The following is a 17,192-nucleotide window of genomic DNA, read 5'->3' as shown; positions in this document are numbered from 1 at the left end:
TTAAATTTAGAGACATTATAAAAGAAAACTTGAGCACAGTGAAAAAGGTTCTAAGAACAGGCAGCCTGGGGGGGGGGGGACAGAATAACGAGAATGGATATAAGTTGGTGCATATGTAACATATAACTGGTGGCTTTACCGGGGAGTCGGGGTCCAGCTCTTGTAACCCATAAGGGCGGTGGCGCACTGTGATATCTTAGCTCTGGTCAAATGGTCCTATCTCCACCTCCGACTTCGGTCAGGCAGGGGCTGGATACTGAGCTTCGGCTCAGGCTAACGGAGAGGGTCCGTGCAACCTGGCCGTCTCGGCGGATTGGGTAGCCTGCTGTGGGCGGTGGGCCTCCGTATGAGGGCACGGCGGTCCTGTTTCCCGACCTTCTGGAGTTACAGATCTCCGGTGCCGGCTGTGCCGGGTTACTTGGACTGCTGTGTGCTCGTCGTTCCCCTTTAGTAGCTCTCTCCAAAGGGTTTGACTCTTTACCTACGTAGGTAGGGTGTCGGCTGGAGTTGCTACCGCATCCACTCTTAATCCCACTGCTGTGTGCGAAGTGGGGATTGGTCCACCCATTGCTGCACCTTCTGCTGGGTTGAGTTGCTTGCGTCAAAGGTGCGACCATCAGTAGTAGGGTACTGCTACCAATGCTGGATTTGTCACCTGTCCGGGCTAGGTGGACGCTGGCGTAGGGCACTATGATGATAGGCCTCCGGTGGTATGGTCTCTGTTACTAGGTACACCAGGCTATAAAGGATGGGTGGCGGAGTGGTTAGCACTTTCGCCTCGCAGCAAGAGGAGCCGGGTTCGATCCCAAATTGTGGCACTGGGTGTAAACTCGGAACTACTCCTTCTGCGTTGAGTTTGCAAGTTCTCTCCCCGCTGGTTTAAGGGTTTTCCCTCGAGTTCTTCGGTTTCCCCTTCCATAAAAACTTGTAGAGGTTAACGGTAATAGTTAGTGTAGGGAGCTGTTGGCTCACGTGGCATGTAGGGCTTGCTACCACCCTCCTACGCATTATAACCCGGCCACCTGTTTAAAGGCATAATAAGTCGCTAGATGACTTGGGCCTAAGGTGGTGCCTTGGGTATTAGCCTAGCTGATTATTATTATTAAATTCTGACACACTGCCTATGAAATGGTGGCGTATTATAATTTTGAGTCTATGAGGCTGGACTTATACAATTGAAACTATTAGTCCCTCCATAGATGTATCCGTCCATTGTTTAGATAATAGGGGTACTTAAATTGCATGCCTGAAAAAGAGTTAAAAGAGAATAGCAAAAAATTCCCAGGTCAAAAAAATAGCATTTCCCGCCTGAAAAAAACTGTGAAAAGAAAGGAGCGAAAATTTCCCTGCTCAAAAAAGAGCACCCATAGAGGAATAGGAATAAGCACTTGCTAGGGAAGTTCAGTAACACCGAAATTATATTATCTGTTTTTTCTGCCTATGAAATGGTGGCGTATTATAATTTTGAGTCTATGAGGCTGGACTTATACAATTTAAATTATTAGTCCCTCCATAGATGTATCCGTCCATTGATTAGATAATAGGGAAATACGCTTTTACCAGTTTGGTTTCTGGGCAGGCCTAGCTCAATCGGTACTTCGAATCAGATTCTTCTTGTGTTACAAATAAGAAACCCCGAACTGTAGTTCGCTCGATGGGCGCAATCCTGTCTTTTAGTCCGCGTTTATCAACTCTACCAATTTCATTACTCGTTTTATCCAAAATTAAGTAAAATAATCTCAATTGTGTTCAAAATTAAGATTTCAAACCTTGTTGGTAGGTTATCCCTTTTCCGCGGTCTCTATAAGCTATACGAATTATTTGGTTTTGCATAAATGTATTATTTAAAATATTTATTTATCGTTAATTAGCTTTTCCGTTTCATTAGTAGAAAAATTAAATCAGTTGATATAATTTAAGTTAAATTTTAAACACAGATGGCGATAGTGCCTAACAAAATTCAGCAAAACGACGCGGGAAATTTTAGTTTATTTCAAACTAACTTGGAGTCACTGTAGTCGATTTCTGACAACCTAGCTAACAGTGGCGGCGCCAGGAATTTTCGCGAGGGTAGGCAAACCAAATAAATGGGCCCCCGACCCGGGACCCCCCTTTTCTCAACGAAATGCTTCAATAAAATAAAGTAGTGATGTACGTGACGAACAAAGAAGTTCTAACAACAGTAAAACGAGTCCAAATATAACAGAACTGGTTTTATTTACTAGGAGATACCTCCAAAATTTCTAAAAACATTATCGACAATTGTTTCATCGTTATTTATAAATAATTTTATCTCTTGGGACAATTTTGAGACCCTTTCTAGATCAATTTGGGGCCCCTTATAGGATGATTTTGGGGCCCCTCAAAATTTTAAGGTAGGCAGTGGCCTACCTGGCCTACCCCCTAGCGCCGCCACTGCTAGCTAATGGAATTTTATCAAGCGATACATACATTAAACTTTTTTACCTGATGCCAGAAATGTAAATTCATTGATCCACCGCAAACATAGAAATGGATACTCCCTTTAATTTTTACACCTAGGTGGATCGTGTTAGGTAAACAGTTTGCGAGCAATAAAGCTCACTCCGTCTAAACTCCTACACGTTTTCTAGTACCGACTAGAAGCACGGCTAACTGTGATCTCGTGCTGTAGCGGCCAACCCATTCGTTGAAACATGGTTTGAGCGCCGCTAGCGGAATAATATTTTTATAATAATTTTTGCATTGAAGCCAATATAAAAAAACTGTATCAGTGCAGCGCCACGCTCGTTTTAGCCTTGCTCGCGGAATTTCGGTGAATGGGCTGGCCGTTATAGCGCTAGATCAAAGTTGGCCGTGCTAGAAGTTACTGAAAATATAAACTAGCAATTGATAATGTTTGCAAAATCTGTCGCTTAGAAAGCATTGCCCAAATCGAACGCCAAATGTAATACGCGTTCTTATCTGCTTGAGTTTTACATACTTATGAGTGGGGCAAGCCTAGCTCAATCGGTACTTCGACATTCATAAAGTATCTAGCGATCAATTGTTAAAACCGAACGTTAGTTCGCTCGATGGGCGCAATCTTGTCTTTTGGTCCGCGTTTATAAACTCTACTAAATTATTTACTCGTTTTACATCAAATTATGTAAAATATCTTCTATAATGTTAAAAATTAAGTTTACAAATGTAGTCTGTGGGTTATCCCATTTTCGAGATCTTTATAAGATATACGAATTATTAGTTTTTGGATAAGTGTATTATTTCAAACTGATCATTGATTAGCTTCTCCGTTTCATTTGGAAAAAATTAAATAAGTTGATCGAATTTAAGTCAAATATTTTCACATAGATGGCGATAGCGCGTAATAAAATTCAGTCGAAACGTAAAGTGAGGACTCACTTTTTGAGTTGATTTTTCTTTGGGCAGTTAACGTTTTAAACTTCTTAAACCAGGTTATGTAAACCGAAGTTCACTCTTAAACTGGGGCTTGAAACTTTAAGTGTATCATTTCTTGACAATAAACCGATATCGGCTTATTTTATGATCATTTCCAGGTCGAGGAATGTAAGATGCGTCGTTTTAGTTCAGGCGAGCGATTCAGGAACATACTTTGATATCAGCGAAATCATCGGGCAGGCCTAGCTCAATCGGTACTTCGATATTATGACTTACATGAAACTTCAATTGAGACCCCCGAACCCCGGTTCGCTCGATGGGCGCCAACCTGCCTTTTGATCCGCCACAATATGGACGATTATCCTTGTTATTCCATTTTTAAATTGAGCAACTTGTTTTGAACAAAAATGATTTATACTACAATTTAAAATTTAAAATTTATCAAATCCCCATACATGGAATATGTTAAATGAAACCAAATGCATTACTTCAGCTGCGGAGTTTTCCGCTTCCAAAAACGTTAAATATCCAAACTGAATTTATAATTGAAATTAATTGAATTTGTATATTAAGAATAACTCTATACCGCCATCTAGGTTACTAGGTATGATTAATTTTTAATAGGTTTCAAATATTCTTTGCTAGATGGCAATAGCTCCGCTATTTTGAGAGTTGTTTTATCTGTGGAGTGGGACCAAATACGCTATAAAGGAACTCAATTTTCAAGTTTTATAGACACTGTAGGGGTTGAAGCGGGCAAACTCGCGTTCAGCGCGTTATTTAGATTTTGGATTTCACCTCCATTTTTTGTAATATATAATTATTTCTATAACTTCACTACAACAAGATTGGTTTGAACTTATAATTATGTCTGCTATTCCCGTTAGGGATTTTTAGCTAGGAGAACGACATTTTCTTTTGCACAAGAAGTGAAGTTTCACTAAGCAAAGCTATTCGCGACCGAAACGAGTCTAGGTGGCGTAACGGCGCTAGCTTCTCCGAGGTTGCGCCTATGATCTAGCGTCTGCTATGGACAAATTAAAAAGTCATAAGAACGTTTGTTCTTAAATAATCTTATCAAAATACAAGCAAACGATTCAAAAATTATAATAAAATTTAAAAAGCAAGTGTTATTATTTATAAAGTCAGATTTACGGTTAACGATGAGGAAAAACTAATAGCGTCTGCTTTAACCGCTACCTATCTAGGTTTTAATGGCGAACCAAAGGGGGCGTTGCGATAGTTTTCGGTCGCGAATTATTTAGTTTAATGGTAGCTTTTTCTTTTATTATATAATTTTTAAAGCATTAGTCTCTCTACAGATTTCTTCGTCTACTGTTTAGATAGTCCTGAAATACGGATTTACGATTTTCTTTGTAGGGTACTTCGAATCGTTATCTTCTTATCACAGATTTAAGATACACCGAAATGTAGTACGCTCGATGAGTGCAATCTTTTTTTATTTAGTTAGGCTAAAAATATGTAGTCAAAATTAAACGTTAACTATTTTTAATTTTCAGTTTTGCGATGGTAATTGAAACGCTATGCTTATTAATTAGTTAAATAAAATTAATCCATTGATACTAAATTTAACTATTGCATTACTCGTGACATTATAATACACATTTATATTTTTAAATTTATTTATTAACAAAAAATTTAATTTCATGCGTTAATTGTGATACGTTCTACTAGGTGGCAGTAATATTTTTATCGACAGTAAAAAAATGAAAATGAAAATTGTTTGGCCAAGATTAAAAAATTGCTGTGGGGCAGATCACACTAACGATTATTAGGATACCATCAATATTAAATCAGATTGAAATAAAATCTGGAGCTTTGGCTGAACAAATATTAAATTTGTATTATTTATTTATTTTTCTGTTGTAAACCTAGCGGACGAGTTTTCGATTAAGTACGCCAGAGATGGGTACCGTAACCATGGTTACCTTCTAGTAAATCATAGAAAATATATTATATTTAACAAAAGCTCTTCATTGAAAGTACTCCTATGCGCGGGCTTGCAGATCAATTTCAGATTTCACGTTTTGAATTAGCTAGTTTCCATAATGTAAAGATATTCTCAAATACCATAACTACAGCCAACTTCAATAGTTTTGACACGCGCTTTTAATTTTATCGAAATTGGCCGAGGTGGTACTTTGGCGCGAGATTAATTTTAAGAACGCGCTGCCTTATTCCAAGGATTCATTCTTTTTCAGTGCTAATTTTTGTAAACCGATAGATGGCGGTAATGTTATTGAAACGGGCAAATTTTACCAGATTTTACTAATCAGACCTGTCACGATTGATTTTAAGAGTCAGATTCGTAGATTTGTATGAAATTACAAACAGGTGATGCACAGACGAAATGGTGGAACATTAACCAAAATTAAAAATGTTAAAAGTCCATCTGTGACCTTAAATATTTCAGGTCAAATAAATCCTGCGAATCTTACGGAAATTTTTTATTTGATGAAATCCCCAAAGGCTAGAGCTAAAATAATAAATTTAACGCCTTTTAACTGCTTTTAATTATAGAAAATATTCAGGTTTAAAATTATCAAAATCTACTACAATACCTCTCTCTAGACCTAAGCGAAATTAGACGCTAGGTGGTTTATTTTCGCTTGTTCCGGGATTTCGGAGTAGGGTAAGAAGAGTAAGGCTATGACGTCATTTTACTCCGATTTTGTGGTGGCGAATAGTTTGAGTCGGATCTAAAACGTTTTTCCAAAATGGCTACCTGGGGCCTTTTTCTGGCTAGCAGACGATAAAATCCGATTTACTAATTTACATCTCCTTTTCATAAAGAGTAAAAATAGTAGCCCTAATACTCCGGAACAAGCGAACAGCTTATGGGCCGGAGTAATTGTCATCCCCGGAACAGGCGAATAAAACGTTTTAGGGTAAAAAGAGTACACTTTTAGTCCGAGAACAGGCGAAAAAAACCACCTTTTATCGGTCGCCATTTTCAAAAATGGCTCGGAATGGTCTATAAATAAAATAAACGATGATATTGTTTGAATCTAGTCGCGAATTTAGTCAATGTTTAATTTGGTGTCCCGTTGAGAGGGAGGGCGGGGGAAAGTTCCGCTACCTAAAGCCATTTCCTGACGAGGTCAACCTGCTTAAAGAACACATCCTTTTCATCGCGGGCATCCAGGATGCGCTAATTATTTCACAGGACTCCCCCGACTTCAACGTCTACTCCGACGTATCTCCACTACGTCGTCGGTTCTGAGTCACCTCGCAACGCGTCTGGAAGCCCGTTCTCTCCTTCACTCCGCGCTGACTAAACCAGTTGACGATCCGTGCCCAATACTCGTCTCGCGTTCAGCCTAACTCGCTAGCGTTGGAATGTTAGGGCTGCTCTTGAAAGCCGTTGTTGGCGATGAGGGTGGATTTTCCTTTTTCTTTATCATCCGTTCATTGTTCCTTGTCCGCGAAAAATGATATATCAGCGTTGTATTACATTTTCGGACTGATTATACCAGTACTGTCACTCTTGTTATTTACCATTTTTCAGAAGAGTAAAAGTTGAAAATTAACAAATATATATTTTTTTGAAGCGTATAGATAAATTGTTTTTTTTTTCCCCGTACCCGACCAAAAACGAAATTTAGGCCACTAGGATCCTTGACTAGAGGAACTGCACAAATAAGACGAATATCTTCACATTCTACGTCTAGTAGACCTATTTTGTGAACGTAGAATCGTGTTAGAAACTTGTTTTAAGAAAATTTCCTTTTCTTATAATATTAATAACGGGAAATTTATATATTATTATATTAATTTAGATTATTTATTATTATATTAATTTAGATTATTTATTATTATGTTAATTTATATTATTTATTATTATGTTAATTTAGATTATTTATTATTATGTTAATTTATATTATTTATTATTATGTTAATTTAGATTATTTATTATTTTATTAATTTAGATTATTTATTATATTAGTTTAGATTATTTATTATATTAGTTTAGATTATTTATTATATTAGTTTGGATTATTTATTATATTAGTTTAGATTATTTATTATTATATTAATTTACATGATTTATTATTAATTCATAATATTTATTGTTATATTAATTTACATGATTTATTATTAATTCATAATATTTATTGTTATATTAATTTACATGATTTATTATTAATTCATAATATTTATTGTTATATTAATTTACATGATTTATTATTAATTCATAATATTTATTGTTATATTAATTTAGATTATTTATAATTAATGTATATTTTTTATTATTAATGTATATTATTTATTATGAATTTATATTATTTATTATTAATTTATATTATTTATTATTAATTTATATTATTTATTATTTATTTATATTTTTATTATTAATTTATATTTTATTATTAATTTATATTATTTATTATTAATTTATATTTTTATTATTAATTTATATTTTTATTATTAATTTATAATTTATGATTAATTTATATTATTTATGATTAATTTATATTTTTATTATTAATTTATATTTTATTATTAATTTATATTATTTATTATTAATTTATATTATTTATTATAAATTTATATTTTTATTATTAATTTATTATTTAGAACATAATTACCCTTAAGCATGGGACTTGGGTAAACGTAATCTGTGTAATTGATCAATACATTTCTTTTGTCGGTAATTCAAACAGATTTACATCGCGATTTAATTGACGACTTGATTCACGATTTAATTAACGACTAAATTCGCCATTTAATTATCGATTTAATGGATGATTTATTACACGATATAATTCAATACTTAATTCACGATTAATTTTACAATTTAATTCACGATTAATTATACGATTTAATTAACGATTAATTTTACAGTTCACTTTACGACTTAATTAACGATTAATTTTACAGTTCACTTTACGACTTAATTAACGATTAATTTTACAGTTTAATTTACGACTTAATTAACGATTAATTTTACAGTTTAATTTACGACTTAATTCACGATTAATTTTACAGTTTAATTTACGACTTAATTCACGATTAATTTTACAGTTTAATTTACGACTTAATTAACGATTAATTTTACAATTTAATTCACGATTAATTATAGGATTTAATTCACGATTAATTTTACAGTTCAATTTACGATTAATTCACGATTAATTTTACAGTTCAATTTACGATTAATTCACGATTAATTTTACAGTTCAATTTACGATTAATTCACGATTAATTTTACAGTTCAATTTACGATTAATTCACGATTAATTTTACAGTTCAATTTACGATTAATTCACGATTAATTTTACAGTTCAATTTACGATTAATTCACGATTAATTTTACAGTTCAATTTACGATTAATTCACGATTAATTTTACAGTTCAATTTACGATTAATTCACGATTAATTTTACAGTTCAATTTACGATTAATTCACGATTAATTTTACAGTTCAATTTACGATTAATTCACGATTAATTTTACAGTTCAATTTACGATTAATTCACGATTAATTTTACAGTTCAATTTACGATTAATTCACGATTAATTTTACAGTTCAATTTACGATTAATTCACGATTTAACTCAATTTAAAACAACCAACCGAGGGTTAAGACAGTCTCAGATAATCTGTACACCGAGTTCGTGCATTTAGCGCTGTTAAAGGTACATATTTGCAAGAGTTCGCGAGTTCCATTTAGCACTGTCAAAGGTACGGCAGTGTACACCGAGTTCGCAGAGTGTCTTACCCCTCGCAACCAACACTAACATTGTAAGTGTGGGTATTTACTTTTATGATTCGAAGCCCATTTCGAAACCGACTGTTATTATGCCACGGTTTTTAAATTTAAATATATATTCTGACCGTCGAGGGGGGGGGGGCGACTTTAAATCTTGAGCCGCCTTGAAATTGAATGGCATCCAAGAATTCTTAAATTTCGCTAGTTGCGAAATGAAAACATGGGGCGGTAAGAAGATACACACCCGGCGAAGAATATTTAAAATTTATGAACGGATCTTTGTCAATTAATATTTGCGAAAAGAAAGTTGTAGCGTAGCCGATTTCTGCCGGTTTCCGATTTCCCATTTGAGTGTCTCTTGCGAAATGCTGCCAGGGAATTCATCTTTTTTAAATACATATACACCACAAAAATGTTTAGTTATATTTATCAAGTCTGAAATATCTACTCCAGGAAGTGACTGAAGGATTGAAATTTCAATTTCCTTGAAAAATAGACATTGGATGTAGTATAGGTTACCTTCGTGAGTATAGCTAATAGTATTTTTTATTCTTGAGGGATTAACGTTTAACCCTTTTCGTAATTTAAGGCTTTTTCGTCAATTTTGAGGTATTTGGTAATTTAAGGCTTTTTCGTCAATTTCGAAGTATTTGGTAATTTAAGCCTTTTCGTCTATTACGAAGTACTGGATATATTTTTTGGTTTTTCGTCAATTTCAAAGTACTGGGTAATTTAAGGATTTTTCGACTATTATTTTGGACTACCAGGTATTTGGTAATTTAAGGCTTTTTCGTCAATTTCGAAGTACTGGGTATTTTACGGTTTTTTCGTCAATTTCAAAGTACTGGGTAATTTAAGGATTTTTCGTCTATTACGAAGTACTGGATATTTTTACGGTTTTTTCGTCAATTTCGAAGTACTGGGTACTTTTACGGTTTTTTCGTCAATTTCGAAGTATTTGGTAATTTAAGGCTTTTTTCTTCTATTACGAAGTACTGGATATTTTTACGGTTTTTTCGTCAATTTCGAAGTATTTGGTGATTATAGGCTTTTTGGTATATTTGTATGTTCTGGGTAATTAAAGGCTTTTTCGTCTTACGAAGCTCTGGGTAATTAAAGGTCTTTGATCTATTTCAAAGTACTTGATAATTTAAGGCTTTGGTCTATTTCGAAGTTCTAGGTTATTAACGGTTTTTTCGTATATTTCAAAGCTCTAGGTAATTAAAGGCCTTTTTCGTATTTTTCGAAGCTCTAGGTAATTAAAGGCCTTTTTGTGTATTTTGATTTTCTGGGTAATTTAAGGCTTTTTCGTCTTACGAAGTTCTGGGTTATTTTAAAGCTTTTTCGTTTATTTCGAAGTTTCGGGTAATTAACAGTTTTTTCATATATTTCAAAGTTCTAGGTAATTAAAGGCTTTATTCGTCTATTTCGAAGTACTGGGTAATTTAAGGATTTTTCGACTATTAATTTGGACTACCAAGAAGGATGAATTTTTAGGTGAAACGTCCGTATGGTGTTAAAGTCTTTTCGAGTTTAGTATTCATAGAAAGATGACTCTGGTCAGTGGTTTGAAAAAGCGATTTGAAATTAAGTCACTGTAGCCACAATTACCACCACCAAGTATGAAAACACTTTAAGGCTTTTCCACTAATCTTTCAATAATTGGTTATTTAAGGCTTTTTAAGCATTCATTGCGGTATTTTAGTATATTCAATTTACTAACGATTTCTGCCACCAGATGAGGTTAAAGACTCCCTCAGCATCACGGTCTGTTGTTAGAGTAACGCTCAAATAAATTTCCGAGAGGAGAGTAAAAGCCAGTAGTTTTCCAAACAGACTCTTTAATTCAGTCGTATTCATAGGTTAAATAGATTCATTTAATTTTACATGGTTGAGAAAAGTAATTCTGGAGAGTAATGGATACCGCTTCGAGCCTGGGAAAGTTTTAAAAGGTCTAGATATTATCAACTTCTGGTAATAATAATCTGGCGAATAATAATTTTCCGCATTTGATCTATTTTAAAACCCGAAGAAATGCCTTTACCATAAAGTACGCCGAATCACTTTTAACCTCTAGACTAAGAATTAATAGGAATATTTGCGAAATTACAAGTCGGTAAGAATGTGGCGGCGCCAAGCGCCCGCGTTTCTAATCTTAACTTAACGTAACGAAGATGGCAATTAGACGAATATCGGTGGAAAGCTTTTAATTGATAATTACGAAGTCAAGTCTCTCTCTCACCTATGGCGAGTGGAGAGCGGAAGTAGTGGCTAGGGGGCGTGCGCGACGCTGCTGTCGTCAATTCGCATTAGCGAAGACGAGGCGCCAGGGAGCTAGTTTCGATTCCCCGCCGCGCGGGGCCCTCCTCTTTCGCGTGCAGACGACGCCGAAAATTAATAATAGGTGGCGTCTTTTAAATCGGAGCTCTCCCCCTCCTCTTCGGCTGACGTCGTTGGCGCCCTCCGCGGCAGACATTCGTAATCACGACGCGCTCGGACCCAGATACGCGCGACGTTAAATTCTTTCTCCGGGACTTGTTAGTAAAATTGTTAATTAAATTTTTGAGGAATTCGAAAAACTTCACTGGGAAAAGATGGGGTTGGACTCCGTAACGTGGAAATTATACATTTAAAATATTTAATTTTGGGGTTTTAATATAAGGCGCTGTTCAAATTTTTAATCGTGGGAATTTAGTGGTGGAATGAACTTTGATGTTGAGAAGATTAGTTTCTGTATATGCAATTTTCTTTTGGTCTCAAATTAAACATATTTCGTGTTAACGCGACTGAAAATTTAAAAAATGGTTAATCAAAATTTCAAAATTTATTTAAAATTGATCAAAATTACAAAATTTATTTAAAATTGATCAAAATTACAAAATTTATTTAAAATTTTTCAAAAAAACAAAATTTATATAAAATTGATCAAAATTACAAAATTTATTTAAAATTGATCAAAATTACAAAATTTATTTAAAATTTTTCAAAAAAACAAAATTTATATAAAATTGATCAAAATTACAAAATTTATTTAAAATTTATCAAAAAAACAAAATTTATATAAAATTGATCAAAATTACAAAATTTATTTAAAATTTATCAAAATTACAAAATTTATTTGAACTTGGCCAAAGCCATTTATTAAAGTTATTTCAAAATGGATAAAAAATTTCAGAAAATTCTAAAGTGGACAAAACATTTTGGAATGCTATTTAAAATTGACAAAAAAATTGAGAATAGTTATTTCAAATTGTACAAAAAATGTAGAATAGTTATTTCAAATTGTACAAAAAATTTAGAATAGTTATTTCAAATTGTACAAAAATTTAGAAAAGTTATTTCAAATTGGTGAAAAAATTTAGAAAAGTTATTTCAAATTGGACAAAAAATGTTGAAAAGTTGTTTGATATTAGTAAAAAAAATTAAAAATAATTTCAAATTGAACCAAAAAATTCAAAAAGACTTGAAATTAGACAAAAATTAAAAAAAGACAAAAATTTATGAAAGTTATTTGATATTGGCCAAAAAATTAGAAAAGTTATTTCAAGTTGAACGAAAATTTACGAAAGTTATTTGATATTGGCCAAAAAATTAGAAAAGTTATTTCAAGTTGAACGAAAATTTACGAAAGATATTTCAAATAGGGACTTGGCAGCATGACGTCACGCCGTACCTTTGGCTATGGCCGCCATGCTGGTATGCTTCTTTTCCAATTGAAAATGAATAGGTGACATATTATCTACGTCATGCTGCCAAGTCCCTATTGGCAAAAAAATTGGCTTATATATTTCAAAATGGTTAAAAAATAAGAAAAATTATTTCAAAAATGGTTAAAAAATTTAAGAAAAATTATTTCAAAATTGTTAAAAAATAAGGAAAGTTATTTCAAAAATGGTTAAAAAAAATGAAGAAAAATTATTTCAAAATGGTTGAAAAATAAGGAAAGTTATTTCAAAAATGGTTAAAAATGTAAGTAAAATTATTTCAAAATGGTTGAAAAATAAGGAAATTTATTTCAAAAATGGTTAAAAAAATTTAAGAAAAATTATTTCAAAATGGTTGAAAAATAAGGAAAGTTATTTCAAAAATGGTTAAAAATGTAAGTAAAATTATTTCAAAATGGTTGAAAAATAAGGAAATTTATTTCAAAAAGGGTTAAAAAATGTAAGAAAAATTATTTCAAAATGGTTGAAAAATAAGGAAAGTTATTTCAAAAATGGTTAAAGAATTTAAGAAAAATTATTTCAAAATGGTTGAAAAATAAGGAAAGTTATTTCAAAAATGGTTGAAAAATAAGGAAAGTTATTTTAAAAATGGTTAAAAAATTTAAGAAAAGTTATTTCAAAGTGTGGCCAAATTTAAGAAAAGTTATTTCAAAGTGGGCCAAATTTAAGAAAACTTATTTCAAAGTAGGCCAAATTTAAGAAACATTATTTCAAATTGTTCAATTATAATTAAAACTATTAATTCGTAGTAAAACGTCATCAATACGTCACCCGTATTGACTGTCGTGCACCCTGTTGAAAAATGCTGCCAGATCTAAGCATATGAAATTATTAGCTTTGGTAGTATCAAGAATGTATTTATTTATACTCGGGGAGAATGAATATGTCGAGATTATTTTTAGCGTTTCTCCAATCCCACCCGTTGGGGCCCCCGGTATGCTCTTCCTATTTAATAAAATCAAATAATACTGCAATCTCATTGGTTCTTAAAAATTACGTTTTTCGACGCGATTAACGCTGCAGCGAGGACGCAAAAAATTAGACCGCCTCCTTTTTCCCTCCCCCCCCCCTTAGCGCGACGGGGTTAGGGGCTCAACGTGTCCGTCGATAGTCTCGACATATTCATTCTCCCTGAGTATAAATAAATACATTCTTGGTAGTATAAAGAAAAACCATAGACAACCAGTTATCATGTCCAGTTGCAGCAGCACAAACTCTATAATCGGCTTTCTTTTATTTAAAGGACTATGGACTTATTTGTAACGAATCAATTACCCATTTTCCGACAAGTGACCTCCATAAATTGGGACCCCTTTACAGTTGTTGTAGGGCGCTATCTATAATTGGTTACCATAGTAACGATGGAACAAACGTTTTCGGAGTTCCAACAGGAAGTGGGTAAACGCTATTGACTACGCGCGAGGCAGTTATTTAGGGCTGTGCGAGTACTCGAACATCATCGAGTACTCGGCCTTTTATTAGGTCGAGTACTCGAACTCGACCTCGAATAAGTCATTGGAGAATACTCGTCGATTACCGAGTACCAAAAAATTGCATATTCGGGCACCCGATTACTCGAATAAGCTGCTCTCTAAACTCGTCGAGTATTTGTTTTTTCTATCCTCGTTGCTTCAAAGTTCAAAGAGGGGTTTTTTTCAACTTTTTGGGGGGCAATAAACGGTACCTACAAAGTTGTGGAAACAGTGGTTCATTTATAGGTTCAATTATAGGAATATTTTTCAGCATTGAAAGTTACTTTATACTCCTTTTTAATTTAATTTCATAATTACTCGAATAAAACCAGCTCCTAATCAAGTACTGGATAACCCGACTCGTTAAAAATATTACTCGAGGGTTTTTTAAGTTACTCGACTCGAATAAGAGAAAGTTTCCCTTAATCAAGTACTCGATTACTCTACTCGACTTCAATATTACTCGACTCGAATAAGTGAAAGTTTCCCCTTAATCAAGTACTCGATTACTCGACTCGAATAAGTGAAAGTTTCCCCTTAATCAAGTACTCGATTACTCGACTCGAATAAGTGAAAGTTTCCCCTTAATCAAGTACTCGATTACTCGACTCGACTTCAATATTACTCGACTCGAATACTCGATGAAAAAAAATTTGATACTCGATAATCGACTCGATTGCCTAAAACCACTAATCGCACAGCCCCAGAGTTATTTCGAATCTGAGGATCGAAATTTATATTATCTTTGGTTGGGCGTAACACAAGTTTTTCGCGTCCACGTTCTTTTGGTCTTATTATATTCCAATCTAGTCTAGTCTATTGAGCAATTAAAATCACCGCGGCGCTTTTGTTTATACTTTAAAAAACAAATTCCCACAAACGTTTGAAATAGCGGCAGCCCTAGACGACAAATCTCACGGGAGCGCCCACCGACCACCACACCGCGAATCAAAATTACCAAAAACCAGTGTCAAACGTTTTCCCACCCTTCAAGCGCGCACATCCTCCGATTTTCACATTCTTGCTAAAATACGTGAAAATACCGCTTAGAGAGCGTCAAAGTCGCGACCCCTTACGGCTGAAACGGGAATCAAAAAGGAATAAATACTCTTTAGCATCAAATTGCCCGTAAACTCGTCTTGGGTTTAATTCAATTAAAACGATCTTCGGTCGCAGCGAAAGTGGTTTGACTTTATTTCCCATCAGCAGTTTGGAGGCGGCCGGCAGCGAACTAGAAATCACGTCATCATTAGGGAGCCACCTATCGGAGGAGGTCGGAGGGGCTGTTGGCCCCACAGTAATGGGAACGATCTCTTTAATTAGTTCACCCAGAGATCAACTGGTGTGGCCACCTTGACGCGCATTTTTTCTCAAGCCTTTCGATACGTATTACCATAAGTGTATAAGATTCTTACATAAGTGTGACATTTCCTATTCTTCACGTGCAAATGTTTTACTGAGAGCTATTTACAAGACAGACTGCATTACGGGTTTCGTCGCCGTTTCGCGTTCGCTTGTTAACGCGCCACACGTAGCCTTTGAGGACGTCACTCCGTTAATAATAATAATAATAATAATAATAATAATAATCAGCTAGGCTAATACCCAAGGCACCACCTTAGGCCCAAGTCATCTAGCGACTTATTATGCCTTTAAACAGGTGGCCGGGTTACAATGCGTAGGAGGGTGATGGCAAGCCCTACATGCCACGCGAGCCAACAGCTCCCTACACTAACTATTAACGTTAACCTCTACAAGTTACCAGCTCTCCGTAAAATTTTCAACAAAGTGACAAACTTATGGAACAGTGTTATAGACTAATGGTATTAGGTAAACCGCGGGTTGTATCCCCGGGCATTAAATGCTTTTGATTACAATATTTCCAGTCTTTTATTGTTTTTCGTCTTGTGGCGTATTAAATAAGACGTCGATACATTTACTGCTTGGAGGAAATGTAAGGAGTCGTATAGGACTCGGGCTTAGATTTAATTTTTGGAGTCTTCTATTACCCTTGACGCATTTAGTTAAAACAGATGGCGCTATTTGCTCTTAGCCTATTGTAAAAACCATTTTAAGGCGTTACCATCATGCCAGCTTAGAATAACAAAATAGGAACGGCACACTTAATGTTAAGAGCACGTTTCCAAATAGCCACGCGTCGCAAGCGCCCTCTTGTGGAAGAGCTGTGATGTCTAGAGATACGGTTAGTGTAATTGGAAACCTTTTTCAGTTTTATGTATTGAATTAGATTAATTAATTCGATTACTATATTCAATTTAAGAAGGTTCATCGATTATATTTTCGCTCGTGATGACGTCAAAATAACGATTTAGCTATGAAGGGCTTGCCACCACCCTCCTACGCGTTGTAACCCGGCCACCTGAATTAATGGCTTTGATGGTCGCTTGATGACTTAGTCCTAAGGTGCTGCCAATGGTATTAGCCTAGCTGATTATTATTATTATTATTCCCGATTGGCCCACGGTGACGTAATGAAATTGTCTTACAACACGACTCCTTACGTTTACTCCGTGATTATTGGAAAATATTTTTACTACACGTATCAAGCTAATCATATTATGATAAAAGAAGAGTTTAAATTCACAATAATGCGTAATTTTATTTAAATATCTTACAAATGACGCAACGCAAACATTGGAGATACCATAGGCAATACCCCGAAATTACGTAACAATTACTCACCCTGGATTATAAACGCAACATAAAACTTAAAATTATTAAATTTCTAATTTAAAACATCTACAAGATAGTCCGCCAATACAATTAGTATTAAATTTCTATTTATTATAAATGAGAAAAACAATTATTAAATTTCAGTGTTTCTCAAAATAATTGATATGGAATTGATGACTTTTTAAAATG

The sequence above is a fragment of the Leiobunum rupestre genome, chromosome 5, assembly GCF_980474605.1.
Source record: "Leiobunum rupestre chromosome 5, qqLeiRupe1.1.hap1, whole genome shotgun sequence".
NCBI lineage: Eukaryota > Metazoa > Arthropoda > Arachnida > Opiliones > Sclerosomatidae > Leiobunum > Leiobunum rupestre.
This window is presented reverse-complemented; position numbering follows the sequence as displayed.